The sequence below is a fragment of the Rhynchophorus ferrugineus genome, unplaced genomic scaffold (genome assembly GCF_030347505.1).
Source record: "Rhynchophorus ferrugineus isolate W39M unplaced genomic scaffold, kcgeb_rfMv2 rfM2, whole genome shotgun sequence".
NCBI classification, from domain to species: domain Eukaryota; kingdom Metazoa; phylum Arthropoda; class Insecta; order Coleoptera; family Curculionidae; genus Rhynchophorus; species Rhynchophorus ferrugineus.
The window spans coordinates 12,314,283-12,328,686 of NW_027472581.1; the positions used below are offsets into that span (position 1 = coordinate 12,314,283).

The window sequence follows — 14,404 nt, forward strand, 5'->3', positions numbered from 1 at the left end:
TCGATGTTACTTCCTGTGGACATTTTTTATCAATTTTTATAATCTGACAACAATCCTCCAAATGTCAGCATCTGTATCTGACAAAGAACTATTATCAGCGATTGAATTGCATGATACATTCACCGCTCGATCAACTGAAATATATCGATATTTCTTAAAATGTTTATATATAATTTTCTATTTTCAAAAATATATCGGTCAATGATATCAATATTTTTTCAGCATGCCTAGTTTGCTCTTATTTTCTCCGTTTTCATTTCGAACTATTCGCTGCCTCATGTATATGATTTTCATAAATAATTTTGTTGTTTATGAAATCGACAGTTGATAAAAGTTTCTTATCAGAGCTTCTGTCCTAAACAGTTTTGTTGTCTAGCTGGCTTGGTTATCGCAGTGGTGGTCTAAAATCTAACAACAAAATGGATCCCAGTCACGTCAGTAACCAGGCTGGGAAAGACCGGATGTTTTCTGAGATTATCTTTAAGTTCATTACTCACCAGTCGGTAGGCTTAATGCCGAGGACCGTGGTTCGAAGCCCACGTTAAGCAGTAGTTGCAATTAAAAAAAACTCTAGTTGGTAAAAATAATACTTTAGAATGTACCAAAGAGAGTTTTGTTGTTTTAATAATATTCATATATCATCTCTAAATAACATAGAAGAGCATGATTTTGTAGTCTTTTCGTGTGTTGTTTTTATCCAAAGATACATTAATTTGTTTCATTCTTATTCTTTTTAGTACGGAGTAAAATTTTTAATAAATGTCAAAGCAAGTGTCATGTTTCAAGCGTGTCCAATTTGATTTTATACGGTTTTGCATCACGCTGTTTTATATACACTGTTCCGATTTTTTGATCGTATTATAAGATGATTTGCAAGAATGGTCCATGTAATTGTGCTGTCCCTCTTTGTATTGAGTGTTTTGTATAATGTAATTTAGTATGCGCTTTCAATATATAAATATTTATTTTAAATCTTAACTGTTTATATTAAGGGATGTGCTAACATCGCAAAAATGACCTGTTTTTATTATTGAAGGAATTGGCAATAAATACTCTGATGATATCAAAGTTGTAAGATTTTTTTAATATAAAATACCAATAGATCCAAAATATAATAAATCGTGTTATTCATAATTTGATTTATTACATGAATACGTTATTGTTTTCAATATAAAAATCTGCCGAAGATAATAAAATTACATAATATTCGAACTAACTAACCTTAGTCAGTAATATTTCTGTTACAATATAATTATACAAACACTTGGGAGCAGATAATTCAAACCATTCACATTTGTTTATGTACACTGTTTATTTGCTTTTGCTTAAACTAAGTGGACTGGTTTTGTCCAGTGTTGCCATGTCATATATAATCCATTTAAAGAACAAAAAGTCAGAGGGAGCTAAATTTGGCGAATTAACTGAAAACACATCGTACTTTAATTTATTGATTTTCGGTTTTTCAGATATGCAGCAAGTGCGTTATTTTCAGAGAAAATAATTTTTCTTTTGTAAATCGCTTTGCCGTTAATTGCTTTGCTAGTTTGGAGGTAATTGACTCTTTTTGTTTCCCAGGTGTTTCTTTGTCGCTGATATCAAATACACTATTTTTAAATCAACGAAACTTAAGCTGTCAACGGAGCAGCACCATCATTACTTTCTAAGAGTGTTTGATGTGCTTGGTAGTCGATTTCCTCAAATTAAACAACAAAAGTAATGAATAGCGCCTGTGTACAATGAGTAACTCAAATAGATAAAATAAATCGAATAATATATATATGATAAATATCATCGATTTTAAGAGTTGGGTTAGGCAGTTAATACTTGAGATTTCACCAGTAGAGGCTGCTGATCATGTCACACGCATTTCAATATTCTAAATCACACGCAAGAGCCTAATAAGTGACATTATTTAATTGTTATTGAATGTAATATTAACTGCGATCTATATGCGCTTTTTTGGAACCCAAAATGTTACTTAAAATATAGCTTATTGTTTCAAGTAAAATCATTGAGCAATAGATGTATGTATAGTTCAACTGTTAATGCAGTTTTTGGATTGCTATATATTATACTTTAAATCTGTTATAACGAAGAATTTACTGTATTTTTCAAATCTTACATTTGATATGCTTATGTTAGTACAATTCTAATTTATAACTTTAATTTATTGCAATTTTTTGTTTGTATTTCCCAAATTAAAGTTAAAAAAGCTAAGTAGAAGTTAATATTAAGCAGTTTACACACTATACAAGTTCATGTGATTAGGTTAGTTTCAATATTCTGATCTCCTAGGTATTGTCCAGTTGCTGTATTGCTCTAAGTTGCTGTGATTTCATGTTTTAAAGTCAAATGTAAGTGAATAATTTCGAAAAATTTATTTGATTTCGAGGTCATCGTTTAGTCCCTTGTTGGTTACGTAGCGATAATCGTTAGTAATTGATCGAACAAACTTGTTCAAACCCATAACAGCAAATAGGGTTTATAATGGACTTATAAACCAATCTTTTTATACTGACCAGTGCATTTATCTGATTTTGAGTCTGATTGGCTCTGCTTTTTGTTTAACGTTATGTATAATTTATTGTATAATTCAAGATATTTTACTTATATTTTTAGGAAAGATGCAATTTTAAGTGATATTTTTATTTATATCGTTGGCAAGTAATCCTTACAAATATTTGTTTATGTTCTTCTATATGTTACCGATATTAGATCACAAAAACCAGTTTAACAGCTTATTCTTCGTACAAGAATAACACAACAGATAAACTGAATGGAATAATCCGACAGCTCCGTAAAATCTATATTTATGTATCACCGGAATATTCTAAATATCTTAGTGACACCAAACGCTCCACTAATATCGCTCGTCGCCTAATAAATTAGAGAATTAACCGGTATTTTTTTTCAAATATGACGCGACACCTTAATACCGGGCACCGTTTTCGCCATTCCAAGAGAACAATCCGGCGTGAAATCGGATTTTGTTATGTTTATTGTGTTCTGGCGGGCAAAAATAAACACGTGAAAAGGAAAGGAGGCATATTTCTAGAGCTCGACACGAAATTATTTTCGAAAATTTTACCCGGGTCAGTGTACCCGACGTATTTCACCTGTCACTTATCCAGATTTCAGGCACGGGCGTTCGGTTATTTATGGGCTGTCGCTGGAGTTTGGTTATAAATTATGAGCTAGCATTCGTCGCCTAGTTATGTTTTCTATTGTTCATTTTCGATTATTGTTTTAACTTGAATTTATGGGTAATATTACGAAAATACAATTTTTTAAATTAATTACGTGTTATATTAGATATGTTTAGTAGAATCCTAATTTACAAATTTATGTATTACAGTAGTTCTGTTGAATATGGATACAAGCCATGCACAAGCAAGGTGAGTACTGAAGTACTTCAGTACATATTTCTTAAACTAAAATAAAACTAAATTACTTAAGCTAAAGTTAAGAATACACTTATACACTATACAAGTTTATATGGTTTGTTCATTTCAACCTTCTGACTCCCTGCCTATTGTCCAGTAGCTGTTGCTGTGATTTAGTAACCTTATTTCATGTTTTAGGGCGAAATCTTGAATTACTTCGTGTATTCAGTTGATTTCGAGGTTATCGTGCAGCTCTTTGTTGGATTCGTACCGATAAACATTGTTATTTAATCCTAGAATTTTGTTTTGGCTGCTAGTTGAGATTACCCGTTGGTTTGATGTTTTAGTGCAATCCCAAATTTGCACTTTCTAGGTCTAAATTGGTTTTATGATTAACTGATAAGCTAATCTCTTTGTTTTTAGGTCAAGTTGAGAGTATCTTAAGACTAATTACTACAGTTACTTGACTATGAGTGTAATCTGCTCTGGTTTTGGTCTAATATAATGTTTCCAGTTTAACCTACCATTAATTAATTCTGCTTGAGGAATCGGGCATCCGTGAAGTGATATAATTAGGTTTTTGTCATTTCGTCGCAACGCAAAATTAACATGAACAGATTTGGAGATATTAAGCTGCCTGTACTTTTTCTACAGCCTTAGGCAGAGATATATCTTTTGCCATGATAACTGTGTTGTCAGAAAATGTTCCAACTATTGTTTCTTTTGTTGTTGGAAGATCAGCATATTCAGGAGTGGTCCCGAATATACAAATGACGCTAAGAAAGCTCAAAAGTCTACTATTATGTCACTTATTTTTAACTATTTGAATTAGTTAGTCTATTTGCTCGTATTCCATGATTCGTTTAATTAAAACCACTAGTTTTGGTCTATCTCTGATTGCTATATTCCAGTCTATAAATTCTGGCCTAGTCTATACATTTGAGAAAAAAAAAACGATTTTAACCCGTTACGAATATGCTCTTAAGGGAATTCATCAAAATTGTTATCATCATACAAATTGTTTCGCCAAATAACGGCTTTTCCAAAAAAAACTTGTTATTATTTTTTTAATCTCTAATTTTTTTTAAATAGTACAAATCCAAATATTGTTGTTGTTATAATTACAATTCAGCAGAACCTGATATTATGCCAATCGTTACCGAAAAATGTAGTGTCGCGAAGAGATGAAGAGAGCGTTTTAGATCCGAAAATAATTTAAATACTTAGAGCATTAGGCTTCTTAATACTTTCAGGAACATTTTGTTACTTGAGTACTTAAATATATACGTCAAAATTTGTTATTAAGATAAACCAAAAAAAAAGATAAACATAATAAAGAATAGATGTTTTATGATTTTTTGTCTACCTGGTCTCAATTTTGGATAGCTGTCTGGGTCCCATCTCGGTCATGGTATATATGATTTAATGTTTATCGTTATCATTCATACCAGTAATTAGGTTGGAAATCTTTTGGGGATGATGTCTTTTGATCACTAGTTAATCAAAAGTAGACAATCCAATCTAGATAAATGATACACCATATAAGTAAAATAATAAAAGTATAATTTAAAAATATTACATAAATTATCAAATCCGAGAAAGTATAGATAATCTAATATGCTTTAGTGCGTTTTTATTTTCTCGTAGTAAAAATATCCTCTACGGGAAAACATTCTCTTTTATTTACCCATAACTTATTTGGCTTGACACAATATTTATTTTTTATATATTGAAGAGACGAAACCTGAGAAACTAGTTTAGGTAATTTAGTAATTCTTATTATTGCGTAACAGTATAGAATAAAAAGTAAAGAGCCACCACTCATTACTGAAATTAAAGTGGATTTTTTAGTTTTAATTTTTTTAATTATTGAAACCTGAAACATTAAACAAGTTTTTATAAATTTTTGTTGAATAACAAATTTGCCTTGTAAATATAACTAATGAATATATATTTATAATAATTAAAACTATCGATGAGGAAATGTTCTTAATAAAAAAAAACTAGATGATACAATATCCTTTTTAGGTCTTCTCAGTGAAAGTATTTTAACATACTAGTTTTTATATTTCCAGTTTAATATGCTAGCAGTACCTAAGTATTAGTTTAATAGTTTGGGTTAGTTAAATAGTTTTTAATATTGACAATAGATGTACCAGTACAGAGCATATAACATATTTTTTATACACATGTTGAGGCTTTACAATAAATAATATCGAGGATACTGTTACTGTGTGATATTGATGTTTTTCCTGCATATTTCCTGAAATTACTGGTCAAAAGTCCCCGACCTGACACATAGATGGCGCTACTAGAATTAATTCCATATGTTTTTTAATTAGCCCTAACCCTCAAAAGATGCCTGTATAAATTTGACAGCTGTCGGATCATTAGTTTGTGAGTTATAGAATTTTGGGTAAAGTGAACTTGGCTTGATGCTGAGTTTCCGGATACTGCCCCAGAAAAATCAACCATCCAGGATTGGTAAGTTTAGACGTGGTGAAATGAGCATCGAAGACGGTGACCGCAGTAGACACAAAAAGGAGGTTGTTACCGACAAAAATATTAAAGAAAAAGTGTAAAGTAAAGTGCAAAGTAAGTGCCGCGCGAGTTCACTTTTGACCAAAAACAACGACGAGTTGATGATTCGGAGCAGTGTTTGATGATGATCAAGCGTAATAAACCCGAGTTTTTGCGTCGAAATGTGATAATGTATGAAACATGGCTACATCATTTCACTCCGAAGTCCAATCGACAGTCATTCGAGTAGACTGCATACGATAAACCCGCTCCAAAGCGTAGGAAAACGCAACAGTCGGAAGGTTATGGCGCCTGTATTTGGGATGCGCATGGAATAATTTTAATTAACTACCTTGAAAAAAGAAGGACTATCAAAAGCGACTATTTCATAGCGTTATTGCACCGTTTGAAGGACGAAATCGCTGAAAACAACCACATTTGAAGAAAAAGAAAGTGCTTCTTCACCAATACAATGCACCGTGTCAAAAATCCATGAATTGGGCTTCGAATTGCTCACTCATCCACCGTATTCTCCAGATCTGGCTCCCAGTGACTATTTCCTGTTCTCAGATCTCAAAAGAATGCTGGCTGGGAAGAAATTTTCGTCGAATAAACAGGTGATCGCCAAAACTGAGGCTTATTTTGAAGCAAAGGACAACAAAAATGGTATCGAAAAGTTGGAGGGTCGCTATAATCAGTGTATTACCCTTGAAGGGAATTATGTTGGATAAAAAATAATTTTGCCCAAAAATGTGTTTTAATATGGTAGGCCGGGGACTTTTCAATTGACCTGTTACTTTTATCATGTTGTCATTTTTTGCAATGTAACCCAGTTCTCCCATATTTCAAATTATATTATCAAATGTTACCTTTTTAATTGATACTGATAATATTTATTTTTAAATGACTTCTTATTAAAATTATTGTGTACAAAAATTAATGAAACCTCAAAATATGTTCTACTATATATAGACAGGTATGTCATCAGATGAATTCGCCTGGTAATATATTTTAAAGCAATCCAATCATCAAATCACTTTTTGATTTTTCCATAATGTTTAAGTTGCTGCGCAGAGAGATTATACGTTATTGATAAAAATGAGTGACAGTCAGAAGTCTCTCTGGCCTAAAACTCCCCATAACGGTTCAATTTTATTGAGGTCTGGTGACTGTGCTGCTCAGATACAATGTTTGATGATATTCCAATGCTTCTCAAACCAAGATTAAACCATTTTGGCTGTATATATGGGCGTATTATCAATATGGTAGTGTATGGCAGCAGTCATAGTAAAAGCTCATAGCTGAGCTCATCATTGAGGATGTCGAGATATTACTTCGCAGTAATTCGACCAGTGATATAAATGACCTTCCATTTATATGATATTGCTGCCCAAATCATAAGGGAACCTTCCTCATGCTTATCTATAGCAAGCAGGCAGTCCGGATCATAAAGTTATTTTGAAGTTAAACCCGGTCGTTTGTAGGAAACAATATAAATGAGGATTCATCGGATCATGCCGCATTCTTCCACTTATCAAGTTTCCAGGTTGTATTAGTGTTTTAGGGTAAATGATGTGGCTCGGTGAATGGAGGTAAAACGAAATGAAACCGTGGTGTTTACATGATGTGACCGTTATTTATTGATAATATAAAAAAATGTGAAAAATACAAATGATAAAAAGGATGGCAGCGGAGTTACCTGTTGACGAGGCTTGGGCAGTCGATGGTGGCACGTCTAAACCAAACGAGGGTTGAGCACTGAATGACCGAAATACCCTTCAATAACATCCCAGATAAACGTCTAGGGGTTGCCGCCAGCTATTCGTTGTCGGATTCTTGTTGGCGCTGCGGGCACCCCGCCCGTGTTCAACATCTGGGATTATATTTCTCGGTATTTTGTAGACCCTTATTCCACGATGTAAAATTCGACATGCATCAAGGTCGCTACAGTGTTATACCACTTCGCACAACGCAGTTTTCGCATTATAAAGGGTTTCGCAATTGCAACCCTTCCGTGATTGTTAGCTTTGTGGAGCACCCGCCGTACTGTTTTTATCGAAACAGTGTTACTCAAGTGAGTGTTGAGTGGCGCTTTTACTTTTGTCGGGATACATGTTGTCTGGTCAAAATATTTTTTATTATTCGTCGGTCTTGGTCAGTTAACTTGGGGTTTCGCACACTATTATCCTTCACAGTTGATGTTTTACCATTTTTGGTGTATACTGTCATTACCGTGAATAATGTCGCTCACACTTAAAATACAGCTAAACGTATAATAATAGGTTGGACAAAAGTCCCTCTACAATTTTGATTGCACGCCAACTTGGTTATGTGACGTTTAGCTCAGTTTCGCTTTAACCATTGTATGGTGTAGAAGTCAACATTTTATTATGGAGACGAGTTGAGTACCTTAATGCAATCCTAAGCCTGTCTGTTGAAACTGGAGATTTTTCGTCTAAATTGATAATGAGCGATGAAGCCCATTTTCTTCTCACTGGCCACGTCAATAAACAGAACAGTCGATTTTGGGAAACACAGAATGCTCAATTAATTTATGAAACATCATTGCATCCAATATAAACAACTATATGATGTGATCTTCATGCTGGAAACATCATTGGTCTCTATTTTCCTGAAAATGGCCAAGGTGTTGTAGTTACTGTTACTGCTGAGAGGTACCAAGGTATGATTCGAAATTTTCTTGTGCCTGAAATGGAAGAACAAGGACTAGAGGACATGTGGTTTCAGCAAGATAAGGCCACAACACACACATGTTGTTCCACAATTCAGTTTTTGAATGACGTTTTCTACGAAGACTAATTTCGCGAAAGGACGATTTAGCATGGCCAACCAGATCTCCGGATATAGCGGTATCAGACTTTTTCTTATGGGGTTTTTTAAAATTGAAAGTTTTTGTGAATAAGCACCAAACGATTCAACATCTTAAAGACAATATTAATCACGAAATTGAAGAAATTAATCCATACATGTTGCAGGATGTCATGGAAAATGCCGTAAAATGAGCCGAAAATTGCAATCATAACAAAAAAAATGTAAAGACCAAACAAACTTTTTATGAGAACCAAACTTACTGATCTTTTCTTTGAACAAAGTTATAGGCAATCAAAATGGTAGCTGGACTTTTGCCCCACCTACAAAACTCTGAAATTTTATTGAATGTCTATATTAGAAGTATAGCTATTCTCTAAATAAATAAATAAATTAAGTTTCATAAAAAATCATGGTGCAGAATAAAAGAAATAAAGAAAAACGTTATTTTTACGACCTGTACTAAATTTAACTGGAGAAATTTTCTCTGTCAAATTATTTCGACCATTCTCCTCGAACGACTCTTAAAATTCCTCTAAAAACTCCAATTTCCTTGAGTGTAATCTTCGCTCCCATCGATCGAGAACTTCCGCCGCTACGGTATCGATTGTCTTAAACGCCTTCGCGAAAATGGATTTCAATCGGCAGCGGTCCGATTTGAACGCTCTACTCATTTCCCACAGGAAAAAGGTCTCTGCGCGAGCAAACCGACACCGGTATGGACGCCTACTATCGAATTTCTCGATTGTTCGGCGAGTATACTCGAACGGCTTCATTGACTTTCCCTTCAAATATCGAATCAAATAACGGAGACGCGATGTCGTCTTTTTTTTTCAAGCGTCCTCTTCCTAATGACATTGTTTCTGACTGAGATATGATATTGTCGCGGGCTGCAGCCGGACCGTGACATTGTATCGTATTGCAATCGCTGAACTGCAAACCAGATTCTTTTACCACACAAGGCATTTCCGTTTTTTATATTTCTCTCGTTGGATAAATATCGGTATAGGCGTACTTTCACATACGTGGCATTAGAAAACTAAGGTCATATTGCAAAAAATAAAGATCACTAAAACGTCAATAGACATGGTGACTGTAAAAAAGAATTATTTTTAACAGAAAAATTGAACCGATTTAAAAAATAAATAAGGAACTTACTAAAAATTAAAAAATAATCAATCTTAGATTTTTAGCACAAAAAGAAAAACGCTGTGAAAAAAATAATATGTACATAATAATCATTGTAATAACTAAATAAAAATAAACAAAAAATGTATTTTACCAATCTACTACTCGTATTTTATACTCTACTATATACACACAACTTAGCTTAATACCTACCTAATAGTAGATTACACCACAAGGGCCGAAAATTCAACTTTTGGCCCGTGTGGTGTATAGGATTTTTTTTTCATAGCCGGTCGAAAGTACGTTATTAATTTAACTTTAAATTTTGTTGATCATGTTCATGTTCCTTCATGTTCCCGATATCAATAGACTTCTTCCGCAACGTATCTGTATTTATTATCAATCGCGCTTCTGAGTCAAAATTTCGTTATAATATCTTTTTCGTCCGTGGATTCATTACATCCTAGCGTATTGTTTATTCTTTCTGGATTATTGAATCGAGTGACGACAAAACAACATTGATGATTATTTTTAAGGTTAGAGGTAGCAGCGTTAATGACAGCGGTAAACAATTTGTTGTAGCGACAGAATAATGTCTCTAGTTACGAGTATAAATACGCATACGAAATTCTTTCATCCCGTTGTTATAGTGGGCGTGGGTGTACATCTCACAGGGAGTAAATGTTTAACTTTCTTCCCTGTTATTAGGGACGAAAGTACGTACTTTCGATCGAGGTATGAAAAAAAACTATTTATCTATTTACAATATTATTTTAATTACTATCAACTCATTGCCTAGAAGTCAGTGCTGAGCAACAAATTAAATTTGTTTTGTTCGCAGTTTTTTGGTGTATATGTCACAAAATTTTATTATTATTTTTGTATTGTTTGTTCTGAGTACCGACTTCAAACTGTTCAGTTGGTGTTAGTTAAAATAATATTCTAAATAGATAAATACGTTTTGGTAGGTATTAAGCTAAATTGTGTGTATATAGTAGAATATGAAATACGTGTAGTAGATAGGTTACATAAGTTTTTTGTTTGTTTGTTTTTAGTTATTACAAGGATTATTATGTGCATATTTTATTCTATAACGTTTTTCTTGTGTTAACAATCTAAGTTTGATTATTTTTTAATTTTTAGTGCGGTGTTTTTGTATTTATTTATTGAAGTCGATTCATTTTTATTGTTAAAAGTATTTTATTTTTCCATTTTTAGTGTTAGATATTTATTCAATAAATTACGTTGTTATTTTATTAAGTATTACAATGGATAGCCCAATTGAAAGCGCAGCCTGTATGAGGAAAGATAGCAATAAAGAAACGATGATTAAAAATAAGGAACGCTTCAGGACCCGAGGTTCGCTACCTAGTTTTGGTGATTTGACAAGTTTTCCAACAATACTAGAACAAAAGAAAATTTCTTTTCCCGTTGAGAATCGAAGCCGCGACCTCCGCGTGTCATCATAACGTTCTAACCGTTAGACCATACAAACAGTTGCCCACTACGTTTCTACGACGTCTCATATCATAGGGTTAGTGCTTAAAAAGCAAACTGAATTATTTTTACACTAAATAACTTCCGATTTTTCGTCACATCAGTTAGCAGTAACATTACACAGATATCTAATTATTTTAGATTAAAATATGTGAAAACTTTGTACATGCCTTGAAACTTGAAGTTTTCTCTCATCAGATTCTGACGTGGTTCCAATGGGACCATCTCGAAAGTGCATTCTTTCGAACAAAAGAAGAATTTTGAAAATCGGTCTATGATTGCCAGAGAAATCGGCGAACATATATTAAAAAAAGTATGCCTCCGAACATAGAACCTCCTCCTTTTTGGTAGTTGGTTAATAATTATAAAAATATTACACCGGTCTAAAAAGAAATAAAAAATTCCTGCACATGGGTTTTTCTTAATATATTCTGATATATATATATATATATACAAAATTATATGACAAGTGCGATTGGACCACGAAATTATTTCAAAAAACGTTATGGCGATTTGATCATTTTTGAGCTTCCCGCCAAATTAATATCGCTCTTTGCGCGCTCTCGCTGTCGAAAGCAACGTAAAATAGCTAGTAGTAGTAAATTAGTTTTACTAGTATTGCTAATATGTAAACAATAATCTATATTTACGTGTTACAGAGGCATAACGTATTTTTCATAATTTTTTAATAATTCAAAATGGCTTCGAGAGTTTGTAAACGAGATGCTGACTCGTTTTGCTATATTTGCGGCGAATATATTAAAGCAAGAAAAAAAAGTACGATTTAAGTATAAATTTAAAGATTTGCGAAGCATATCCAGCTTACTTCAATCTACCTGTTAAAGCTCAAGATAAAAATGGGCTCCTCATGTGTCATTTAACTCTTGCAGACATGTTCTTGAGGGTTTGAGTGAGGGTTAGTTATAGTGAGTGAGTGATATTTATATTAAAACATCTTCTCCAGATGTACCATCGACATCCGCTCCAATACCCCATACAGAAAAAATCCTATACGTGCTCTTTCTGTATTGGAAAATCAACTACTCTCTCAAGACATCCATCACCGAGTTCATCTGTATCCGTACGTTTCGAATTCCACATTGAATGTGAACCAAAAATACCACACCTTGCCAACTCTGAAGATAACTCTGAAGCTGAATTACACTCGTTGTAAGTTCTAGAGGAATATCGCGTTGTATCACTTTATTTGAAATATAGTACGGAGCATCAACAATGGTACGAAACACCTTATTTTGGAACCGTTGAATGATGGATATATTAGATTTGCTGGCGGTACCCCATAGTTGGAATCCATATGTCCAAATGGGCTTGAGTATAGACTCATACAGCAATACCTTGTTATCTAATGATAACTTGGATTTGCGCCCGATGTGCCAATACATTTGATATAATTTTAATCCCAGTTGTTTCCGTTTAGAGAGTATGTGCTTCTTCCAGGTTAGGCTTCGATCTAAGTGCATACCAAGATATTTAGCATGCTCTGCTTATCAACTCCGATGATTGATATTCACTGGTGGACTTGTTCTTCTACGTAGGGTAAACGTTACATGGGTGGATTTTGTTTCATTGGCTTTAATGCGGCATGTCTTCAACCATAATTGTATTTGGTCCAGGTGGGTTTGTAGGTTTATTGATGCTGTGACTGGATCTCCATGACATGCTAAGATTGCTGTGTCGTCTACGTATGTTGCCACAGTAGTTATTTTTGTGGTGGGTAGATCGGCCGCATACAGAAGATACAGTACTGGGCGCACTACACTATCTTGCGGAACTCTTGAATATATTGGATGTAATTCGGTATGTTCATCGCCTTGATTTACAACAAAATGTCTATCAGTGAGATCTATAAGAAAATGAATTGAACAATGTGATACTACAATTTTTAATTGTTAATATATTTCCTAGAAACACACATTTTCTGAAGGATAAATAAAATTTAATCTTCTAGAGGCAGTTTAGTTATTTACATATTTCACAGGCTTGACTTAATCGTAACATTTTACACATCCGTTAAATATTTTTTTATTACAAAGACTCTTTATATTATAACAACTTTGGACGTTAGCTAAATAAAGGTGTGCGATTTATTTCTTCAACACACCTTACGTTGAAAACGGATATATTATCCCATTATATTCACTGAGCCCAATCTCGAGTTAAAGTTCCTTACTTTCTAGAACTTCTCCAATTAACGGCTAAGCAGGAAGGCTTAGCATTATATTTTCTCCAAATGTGTTATGTAATCGGCGGACAGGTCAACGAAGGATTTTAGTGATTGTATCGCAATCAAATCCCAGCCAATTAAATAGCAATTTTCATTATAGAAACCTCAATCGCGTTTAAGTCAGTTATTATTTGAATTAATAACTAAAGAACTTTCTATGTATTTAGTACTTGTCGATAACATATTTTTTGTTTTTAACCGACTTCGAAAATACAGGAAGTTCTATGTTCGGCTATATATATATTTTGTTTTTTGTTTTTTTTTAATATATATTCGTCGATTTCCCCGTCAACTGTTGGCCGATTTTCGAAATTATTTCTTTATTGGAAAGAGGGCACTTCCGAGGTGGCCCTATTGGAACTCAGTCATTATCTATTTGGGGAAGGGGGAAAATCGAGGGAAACGCTCAAATTTTAAAAGGACGCACAAAGTTTTCACATTTTTTTTATCTAAATCAGATATTTGTGTATAATGTTATTACTGAGCTGATGTGACGGAAAATTGGAAGTCGTTCAGAGCGAAAGCCATTAAGTTTATTTTCTAGGCACTAACTATAACATATAAAACTTCTCTAAAATATTGTAGACAACTGATTCTATACTGTAATTATTAAAACGTTAGCTCTCAAGCGGAAGTCGCGGGTTCGATTCCCCCGTGGCCTAAAGCTCTCCTTATTTTCAAACTTTGTTTCTTTATTCCTATTTTTCCTCATACGGGCTGCACCTTTACTTGGCCTACCCATTGTAATACTGTAAAATTGCCAAACTTAGATTTTTAGTACAAAGAAACATTGTAAAATAAA

At 33.5% G+C, this 14,404-nt stretch overlaps 1 protein-coding gene across 9 annotated transcripts in view; it reads left to right on the plus strand.

Moving 5' to 3' along the window:
• The window catches only part of LOC143191823 (uncharacterized), an 870,958-nt gene that overhangs the window by 135,208 nt on the left and 721,346 nt on the right, over positions 1 to 14,404 (plus strand). The window lies entirely within an intron of this gene.